Source organism: Carcharodon carcharias, chromosome 2, assembly GCF_017639515.1.
Source record: "Carcharodon carcharias isolate sCarCar2 chromosome 2, sCarCar2.pri, whole genome shotgun sequence".
Taxonomy (NCBI): domain Eukaryota; kingdom Metazoa; phylum Chordata; class Chondrichthyes; order Lamniformes; family Lamnidae; genus Carcharodon; species Carcharodon carcharias.
The window spans coordinates 86,611,422-86,622,141 of record NC_054468.1 but is presented as its reverse complement, the minus strand read 5'-3'; positions in this window follow the sequence as shown (position 1 = coordinate 86,622,141).

Here is a 10,720-nt window from a genome sequence, read left to right as displayed (position 1 = left end):
CCACATTGCCTTTCTACCTCAGCAACGCTCACCTCTCCAGTCATCCTGTGCTACAGGTCCTCTTATTGGGCCCACAGTCTCAGGAACCTGGCCGCCCTCCCTAATAGAACAGCAAATGCAGAGGCGGTCAGTTGGGAGGCCGCCTCCCAGAACTTTGCAGCAGTGGCACCTTGATGACATGCACATGCCCAAGACCCCCATTTCATCCTGCGCCAGGGTCTTGTTGTCCACCAAAAAATTCAGCACTTAATGTCCTCCTTGAAGCTTACTTTTCCATCTAGTTTTGTATCATCAGCAAACTTAGATACATTACACTCTGTCCCTTCATCTAAGTATTTAATATGGAGCAACACATCTCTGATATCCTCCATTTCATTTTAACATCTGAAGGAACACCAAATATTCTGATATCTATCATCTCAAATTACCATTAGTAAAGTAGAAAGATTTGAATTAAAAAAATATCAGATGTATTATCTCAATGGTCAGAAACTTGATAATTGGCCAATGTGGCATTCTTCATTGGTAAACCAAAATGAAACAGAGACCAAAATGAACTTGCAAAGAGGATCACCTTTGTTTATTGTGGTCAACACTTACATAATTAAAGATCCTTTTCTGGTGAAAATACCTCATGTATAATGTAATATTTGTCACAATTAGGAACTGATACAGCACTCTCATGAAGATACAGAGTGAGTCAGCTCTCAAACAGCAGCTTTGTCCATAGTCTGCTATTGGAAAAGAATAACCACCTCCCCAAACTATTAAACTGAGATAATTTATCTAGTCCCTCCATTATTTTATAGGCATCAATCAAATCAGCCTTAAACCTACACTTTTCTAAAGTGTATAGATCCAGCTGAAGAGTTTTGTAAGCCTGCATTTTTCTTTTAACATCCCATAAAATAGTAGCAGCAAGAGGGGTCTGGATACACACCATGGATTACTTTGAATGTGTTATGACCGGTCCCCGGACAAGGTCCCCCCCAAATTGTTAGGCTCTGGGGTGAGGAGGGATGAACTGGTTCCCCTTCTTTATTCAACCCCCTCAGCTGTTCGCAACAAGGTTAACTTAAAAAGGGTCCCTTCCCTCGCGGGTATCTTTTCCCAGTCCAAATGTATTTATGTGCAGAATTTTGCCCTTGGCGGGCGAACTCAGCGGGACTGGACCATGATTTCATGCTGGTGGGCCAATTAAGGGCCACCCAGCATGAAACACAAGTGGCAGAGCTGAGCGTTGCCTGTGCAGGTGGAGGGAGGAGGCAGAGCGGGCCAAACGCGAACTTCACGCATGCACGCAAGTGAACACTTCATAATCTCCCTGGAGCACAGAGCTGCCTCAGGGAGATGAAGCTTTTTAAAAAAGAAAATAAAGAAAATAAAAATGAAATGAAACATGTCCCCTCATGTGACTGTCATGTGAGCAGGGACATGTAATTAATTCAATTGAAAAACTTCTGCTTTATTTTTATTTGCTTTTGGAAACTGCATCCTGCCCACGGATGAGGTTTCCACAAAAATGCAAAGGCTGCTTGGCCTTTTCACCTGCTCGCCAAATGTTAGGTTGGACAGGCAGTGAAAAATTTAGGTTAATTGATTATTTAATGGCCTTAACGGGCCTTTTAATTGTCGGCGGGCACACTGCCGACTCCGGCACGCGCTTACTGACTGAAGTATTGCGCGACTGCACATTGACGCCAGCACGCTCGGCCAATGTCAACGCGCATCATTTCATGCTCAAGCAGGTCGGGCGCACACCCGCCCACTAAGTGAAAATTCATGCCCTATGTTTCAAAAGCAGCCAATTTAACCAGGCTTTCTTGAGTTAAAGAAAGAGTGAGCTTATTAGTTACCAAATGCGAGGAAAAATAATAAAATAAAGCACACATGCACGCAGATTAGGAATGGGAAATTCAGTCCAAAAAAGTTGAAAAAAGATATACGAATCAGTCCTTTGGCTTGTCCGTGAGGAGTAGATGGTGAAATGTTGCAACTGTTAAGTTGTTGTGATTCTGGTCGTGCTGACTTTGGCAGTTGAGCAGTTGGTTTGAAGATTCTTGGTTCTGCAGGTTAGCTGAAAGGAGTTGCCCTGTTTCCTTTTCGACTGTGGCTTTGGTGACTTATGCCTTGCTTCCATCAATCAGAGAGAGAAGACTTGTTTACCTGCAAGCAGAGGGATGCCCAGTTGGTGTTCTTCAGCTGTGACCTTCATAGCACACACATACCAGAACAGAACACCAAACTAACACACATAGTACTAGGGTTGCAGTGGGCTTTTTTAAGCCCCTTTCCTTGTGTATTCCTAGAAGGGATAAAACAAACATGTCTTTCAGCCAGATCTGTTTTCTTTTCAAATCAGTTAATGTTCACAGTCTGGGATATAAGTCAACAAGAGATTGTTTTTGCAGAGATGGTAATCATTTTCCATTATTTCCACAACCACAGGAAATTACAGTCCAGTTTTTGCATTGTACCTTTTCCTTTGAAGTGCCTCTGTCTGAAGTAGGACATGCTACACCTTTTAGTGGAACATTCCGTGCTCTATGAACTAGTTGGTCAAGTAATCCATAACTGAATGTTGCAGCAAATGGACATCTTACAGTCTCAGCCAGTTTTTGCTTTTATGTCCTTTTTTAAAAAAAAACACATCTTACTTAAAAGCTCAATATGCCCATAAGCATTTCAGAGATAGGATCCATGGTCATGACATATGGATAATTACAAGGTGTGTTTTGAGGTTAAGTTCTGTGAGACTTACACCTTTTAGACAGGTTGGAAGACTTTAGAGGTGGCCTTTTCTTTGCTCTCCGCCAGTGTCACAATCCACATTCTTTCTCCTAGTCAGCTTGGTTAAGGATCAGGAAACAAGGAAAATTGGCTGGAGTCCCAGCCCTGAACCCTCCCTGCCCCACCACGATTTACATGCGACAGAGCCAAAAACCAATGCTAGTATCAATTTGGTGGGACTGAAGGGTTTGGTGAAAAGTTAGCAGTAGCAGGCTCTGGAACTGCCTGGGGAAATAGTCAGAATTCTGAAGAAAAATCTAGGTCGTGTGCTGTTAGTCAGGTTGCTGTTGCTTTACATAGATATGGTGAAACATTCCTATCCATAGTGCAAAAGAAGAGATTTCCTTGTCAGTTGGTTTTCTTGAGACTACAGTACTATTCATCTCTGTTTATCCATTGGCTTTTTAATTGAGAAATGAAGGCTGAGGGTTGATCTAAAATTATGAAAGGTTTTGATAGGGTGGATACGGAGAAAATGTTTCCTCTTGTGAGGAAGAGCATAACCAGAGCCCATCAATATAAGATAGTCAACAAGAAATCCAACAGGGAATTTAGAAGAAACTTCTTCACCCAAAGCGTGGTAAGAATGTGGAACACACCATTACAGGAAATGGTTGAAGCAGATAATGTAGGTGCACTTAAGGGAAACTAGACAAGCTTATGAGGGAGAAGAGAATGGCGGGCAATGGTGGCAGATTTAGATGAGAAGAGATGGGAGAAAATTTGAATGGAGCATAAACAGTAACATGGTTGGGCCTGTTGGCCTGGTTCTGTGCCACATTTATCCTGTGTAATCCTGTGCATTTTAGTATCATTGCAGCTACAGGCATCACTTTGGTGCTGATCATTAACTGGTCTTGAAAGGATGGAAGTTTGATCTTGTTAAGATTACAGTTGATGGATTTTTAGTTCCATACCCATTGATCTACGAGCAGACTATCTCATCAGACTTGGTTCCGCATAAGGATGTTCCATGAGCTGCTGCTGGACAGAGATGGGGAACTTCAGTGGACAGAGCAGGTTGGGGACGTACATGTGTGCAAAGTAACACTATATTATGTCACCCACAAAAGCATGATGCTTTGAGTACACTATGTAAGCAGCTGTGTGTGTCCTGGACTGGCTATAATGGATATACAAACCTGATTATAGCAAAAGGTATGGACTGAGCATTGCTTTAAACAACGTTTCTCGGTAGGTAAAGAAATGCAGAAACAAGAAACAGGAGAAAAGTGAAGAGTTAAATTTCTCTATTTTCAGCCAAATATTGCATCATCTGTCAGGGTTGTGGCAATAACTTGTAAAACACTGAAGCAATTTCTTGCTCAGGGTCACAAATACCTTTAGAGTTAAGGGATCAAGGAGTCCAAACAATGGAGTAAAAGAAAACAAAATCATGGGAGCCTGAAAGATTATATTAATTAATTAGATTAGATTAGTTTAACCTGTAGTAATTTATTAATTGGCAGCTCCAAGTGACTAGTAAAGGTCCTGTAATTAATTGGTGAAGGAGCATGTCAATTCTGCCATGTTTGATGTCAATGGCATAACAGCAGGTTCAAAGATTGGTACCAACTACATTTAGGAATTAAATCAGAGTCTTGTGTCTGCACTAGCATTAGCTGGAAACAAGTTAATAATCATATGAAAGCAATGGGCTATGTGTGGTAGACTCCAATGCTGTAATTGCATAGAATGGAAGGTATAAGTGGAACTAAACCAAAAGAATTTTATTAAATTAATATTGGATGCGGGAGTGGGGAGAGAAGGAGAATGAGATTCTGAGTGTAGTGTTCATTTTCTTTACTGGTTTCTCCTGGGTGACCGCATTTAAGTGCAAGTTACATTAATGTATGCCCCAAAATCTTTGCTGAGGAAACAGGCACCAGAATTAGAGAACCACCAATTGTTGATCCACAATCAAAACCACTGTGATTCTAACTGTGAAACTGGACACAATTAGATTGATACTATGTGGCTTCTAATATTTGTTCCTATGCATCAGGCATTGCTGGACTAACAGACTGGTAACTTGGCAGGTCCAATATTCATTTTTTATGTCCTATGTCAGTGATGAAATCAGGGGCACTCCTGAAATTGGCATTGGATTGAAATGTTACTGTGTAATAGCCACTTTAATTCCAGACCCTGTATTTCTAGGGATAAAATAGATTTTGCGGTAAGAGTTTATGAAGGTATGGCTTCAGTCACATAAATCAACAGCCCTCATCATATCATGGGAAGGGCCCTACGGACATTGACTTGAGTTACTCTTATCCAAGTAGTTAGGGCTCTTTTCAAACAGTGACTGACCCCAACCATTCAACAGAGCATCGGTTTGTAACATATTAGCCAAAGGTTCTGTCAAAACCTCAAATTAACTTTCCCATTGCCTGACAGAAACCATGCAGTGTGTTAAACTGTGTTCCTGCTGCCTTCCCACTATGTCCCGAAGTTAATCTGCTTTAATGCGCAAGCAAGCAAGCAGGGCACCCACCCAAACTGGTGGGCTGTTTAAATATGCAGATTAGAGGCTGCTGGCATCCTTGGAACACTGATCTGCAGCATCAGGAAGTTGGAGGTCTGAGTAGAGGAGCAGTGACAACTTCCCAATCAGCCCAGAAGACAAAGGACTTTACCGGCACAGGATCTAGACTTTTGTTGAGGAATCTGACTACTTCCAGGAAGTTACAAAGTCTGCCCTACTGCTGAATCTCTGCCAGACTTGGTCACTGAAATTTTCTGTCGCACCGAACTGATACTAGCAGCTGGCTGTCACATGTAAATGCTGGTGGAGAGTTCAGGGCTGGGACTCCAGCCAATTTTCTTTGTTTGCTGCTCCTTAACCAAGTTGGCTAGGAGAAAGGATGTGGATAATGAAACGACTGACAGAAAGCAAAAGCCAGCTCATAAGTTGTCCACCCTGTCTAACAGGTGCAAATCTCACTGAACTTAACCTCGAAACACAACTTGTAATTATCCATACAAGAAGTGATCCATGGTGTGTATCCAGACCCCTCTTGCTGCTATTATTTTATGGAACATCAAAAGAAAAATGCAAGCTTGCAAAACTCTTCAGCTGCATCAATATACTTTCAAAAAGTGTAGACTTGAGGCTGATTTGATTGATGCCTATTAAATCATTAATGAACTAGGCAAATTATATCAGTTTAATATTTTGGGAAGGTCAGGGGTCTGTGTATAAATTACACAAGGCAAGTGTTTCTTCTTTTCCAAGGCAGACCTTTGGACCAAGCTGCCAGTTGAGAGCTGACTCACTATGTACCTTCATGAGAGTGCTGGATATTACAGCATACATTATTTATGCACGTATTTTGTGTTAAGAAGGGAAAGAGGACAAGCCAGAATTTTTTAAATAAAGTTCCCTTCTGGCCAGGAGGAGCAGGTGTGCACCTCTGGACCTCAAAAGGAAGCCTTGGGCTTTTGTTGACACAGCCTCCAGCCCCATCCTTCCTGACTGTGGCCATCTGCTGCCCAACTTCCCTGCTCTCCCACCACCCCTGCTAGCCAGGTGATATATCTGGCTAAGTTTAGGCGGGAATCAGAATACACTTACGGAAAGGAGACCCTATCTAATCACACAGTGGTTCAAGAAGGCAATTGATCACCACCTTTTTAAGTCCAATTAGGGTTGGGCAGTAAATGCTGGCCTGGGCAGCAATGCCCACATCCCAGGAATGAATTAAAAAGATGAACTGATCATTGAAATTAGCCGAGTCTCCATGTTCCCACCCACCCCATGTTTCACCATCTGCTTTGGAGCTTGTAGAAGTATACTCACTGTCCCTTACCCCCATTAAAATTGGGACCAATGTACTGCTCTCAGGCACGACTACCATGTCTGCATGTCAAATCCATTGATGTCCAGCTGAACTCTATTTTGAGAATTATCTTCAGTACACATTTATCAACACCAACAGCCTTACTACCTGTGCTTGCAAATATGGCACTACCACACCCATGACACAAACAGGCAGTCTACAGATAATATAATTGCTACATCAGCAACAAAGTGTCAATCTAGAACCAACTGGACCAATGTACCACCAACCCACCTAAAATATAGGCCATTTTGGACCACTACCAAAGCCCTTCAGAGATGTTCCCTCAGCCTTGATGACCAATAATGCAAAGCTTGGAAGAACAGCAACATACAAAATGAATTCCTTATAGAGGACCCCATAGTAAACTTAAAAAATCAAACCTTCCTTGTGAACACTGGGCAGCCATCAACCGCCTCAGAAACAGTAATAGTAGATGCTGCCACATTGTTTTTTTATTATTCAATCATGGGGTGTGGGCATTGCTGGCTAAGCCAGCATTTATTGCCCATCCCTAATTGCCCTTTAGGTGATAGTGGTGAGCTGCCTTCTTGAACCATTGTAGTCCATATGGTGTAGATACACCCACAGTGGTTAGAGACAGAGTTCCAGGATTTTGACCCAGTGACAGTAAAGGAACGATATATTTCCAAGTCAGGATGATGTGCGGTTTGGAGGGGAACTTCCATGTGGTGGTGTCCTCATGCATCTGCTACCCTTATCCTTCTAGATGGTGGCCGTCATGGGTTTGAAAGGTACTGTCTAAGGAGCCTTGGTGAGTTCCTGTAATGCATTTTGTAGATGGTATACACTTCTGTCACTGTGCATCAGTGGTGGAGGGAATGACTGTTTGTGTGTGGGGTGCCAATCAAGCAGACTGCTTTGTCTTGGATGGTGTCAAGCTTCTTGAGTGTTGTTGGAGCTGCACTTATCCAGGTAAGTGGAGAATATTCCATCACATCCCTGACTTGTGCTTTGTAGATGGTGGACAAGCATTGGGGAATCAGAAGATGAGTTACTCGCTGCAGGATTCCTAGCCTCTGACCTGCTCTCGTCACCATAGCATTTATGTGGCTAGTCCAGTTTGGTTTCTGGTCAATGCTAATGACCAGATGTTGATAGTGGGGGATTAAATGATGGTAATGCCATTGAATATCAAGGGGCGATGATTGGATTCTCTCTTGTTGGAGATGGTCATTGCCTGACACTTGTGTGGTGCGAATGTTACTTGCCACTTATCAGCCCAAGCCTGGATATTATCCAGGTCTTGCAGCATTTGGACATAGGCTGCTTCAGTATCTGAGTTGTCGCAAATAGTGCTGAACATTGTGCAATCACCAGTGAACATCCCCACTTCTGACTTTTTAATGGAAGGTCATTGATGAAGCAGCTGAAGATGATTGGGCCAAGGACACTACTCTGAGGAACTCCAGCAGTGATGTCCTGGGACTGAGATTATTGACCTCCAACAACCACAACCATCTTCCTTTGTTCTAGGTAGGATTCCAACCAGTGGAAGGTTCCCCCCCACCACCGATTCCCATTGACTCGTTTTGCTAGGGCTCCTCAGTCAAATGCTGCCTTGATGTCAAGGGCAGTCACTCTCACCTCACTCCTGGAGTTCAGCTCTTTTGTCCATGTTTGAACCAAGGCTGTAATGAGGTCAGGAGCTGAGTGACCCTGGTGGCACCCAAACTGAGTGTCAGTGAGCAGGTTATTTCTAAGCAAGTGCCACTTGATAGCACTGCTGAAGACACCTTCCGTCACTTTACTGATGATTGAGAGTAGACTGATGGGGCGGTAATTGGCCGGGTTGGATTTGTGTACAGATGTACCTGGGCAATTTTCCACATTGCCGTGTAAATGCCAATGTTGTGGCAGTACTGGAACAGCTTGGCTAGGGTTGTGGCCTTCTCCATTGATGGAAGATTAAAGCACCTCTATAACATAACATGAGCTCCTAATCAGACTCTGGAGCACATTGTCAAACTCTTCCCTCAGAAGGAATTTGTAGGCAGTCTACAAATTGTCCACCGTTACACCAGAAGCTTTAGTTTCAATGTCTGACTCGGATATCAATATTTGATATGTTTATTGCTACTATCATACAAAGGAAGGGGCCAATGATACTTTGCTTGCAGCATTGAACAGCGACAGCAAATAATTACACACAAGGGGATTAAATTGTAACTTGCTTGATTTAGTTGTACTTACTTGACAAAGTGAAAAACAGGATCACCAATAATTGCTGTGCTTGATGTACTGCATCTATTCTTAAAGTCTCAAGTCTCAATGATTTTGAACATTCATAGTGAGTGATCATTGCCTGGCAGCTTCGGGGCTAAATGAACAGTCACCATTTCAGAAGTGCTCTCAAAAATACATGGTGCCATGTCATAGGCAGCACAATCGCTTGGTCTCACACAAGGGAAAGATTTTAATCTCATTGAGACAGTCAAAGTGAAGCAATGGGTAGGGTTGTAAGGTTTCTAGAGCTTACACACTGATGAAAAAGTCTGAGATATCCCACAATATTCATAATACTTTAGTTTTTTCATACTCCAAATCACTTGTACAAAACATAAATTGATTAGGTTGTGGCTGAAACGGGAGTGAAATCTGCAGAAGTTATGTCTAACGGGTAGTCTCGGAATGCCATTATCAGCTGCTCAGGAAGAGCTCACCTACCAATCATTGCACACAATGAATTATAGAACCTTGTAGGTACACAGCAGGCTAAAGTGAGAACATGTGGAGTTAGGAGACAAACAGCAGAATGAATAGCAAGCTGGCTGCAAACAGAGAACAGAGAGCAGTGGTTAAAGGTTGTTAGTCAGACTGGCAAAAGGTAGGAAGCAATTCCACAAGTATCACTGTTGGGTAAATTATTGTTCACCATTTTCATAAAAGACTTGAACTTGGAAATCAGAAGGGAAATTTCAAAATTTGTGGACACCAAGTTGGGGAGGGGGCGGTGTAGTTGGGAATACATTAATAAACTTGTGGCATGGGATTGCAATTAGCAAATGAGCTTCAACATGTGAGATAGTACGTTTTGACAGTTCGATTTTAATCCTATGTCATAGATGAGGGAAGTCCTCGTAACATAATAGTTTTGCTTTTTTTTTCATTGTTCAATAATTGTCAAAATGAGTATAGGAACAGAGGAATGTAGGGGTACAGATACACAAAGTAACAACAGGTTAATAAGGTCATAAAAAAACAAAAAACAGCATTGTTTATTTGTAGATGGATAAAATTTAAAAGCTGAAAGACTATGTTAAACGTGTATTAGATCACACTTGGTGTACTGTGAAAAATTCTGGTATCCATATCAAAAAACGGATATAGCGATAATAGAGTTTATGTAAAAAAGACTTACTGGAATGATACCAGAATTAAGAAGGTATACCCACCACAAAGGGTTGAACAAGCTGGGCTCTTTTCTCTAAGAAACAATGAGGGGTGGCCTGGTTGGTAATTTTTAAGATTATGAAAATGTTTGACAGGGGAGAGGTAGAGATGATGTTTCCACTTGCAGATGAGAACAGAACTGAGCACCATAAATAGAGGGAAATTCAGGAGAAACTTCTTTACCCAGATTGGTTAGAATCTGGAACTCGCTACAAGTGACACTTGATGTGAATGGCATAGATACATTTAGGGGGAGCTAGATTAATACATGAAGGAAAAAAACAATAGTTGATGGGGTTAGATGAAGAAGGATGGGAGGAGACTCATGTGGGGCATAAATACCAGCATTAAAAATTGTGCTGTAAATGCTATGTAAAATTCCTTGATCCAGTAATCCACATATAGGGCTATCCAGTAATCCACATGTAGGGCTATTTTCAAACAATGACTGACATAGCCATTCCACAGAGCATTCATTTGTGACAGATTATCTCCAAGTTCCATTGAAAACACAATGTTTTTTTTCAAGGAACACTGGGCAGATATCAGCTGCAGCAAATAGTTACACAAAAGGGGAACAGGAGTTAATTTATAACCTGCTTGATTTACAATCATAATTGATTGAGGGCACGAATAACAGAAATATGAGTACTGCATCTATAATTCTTGAGGAT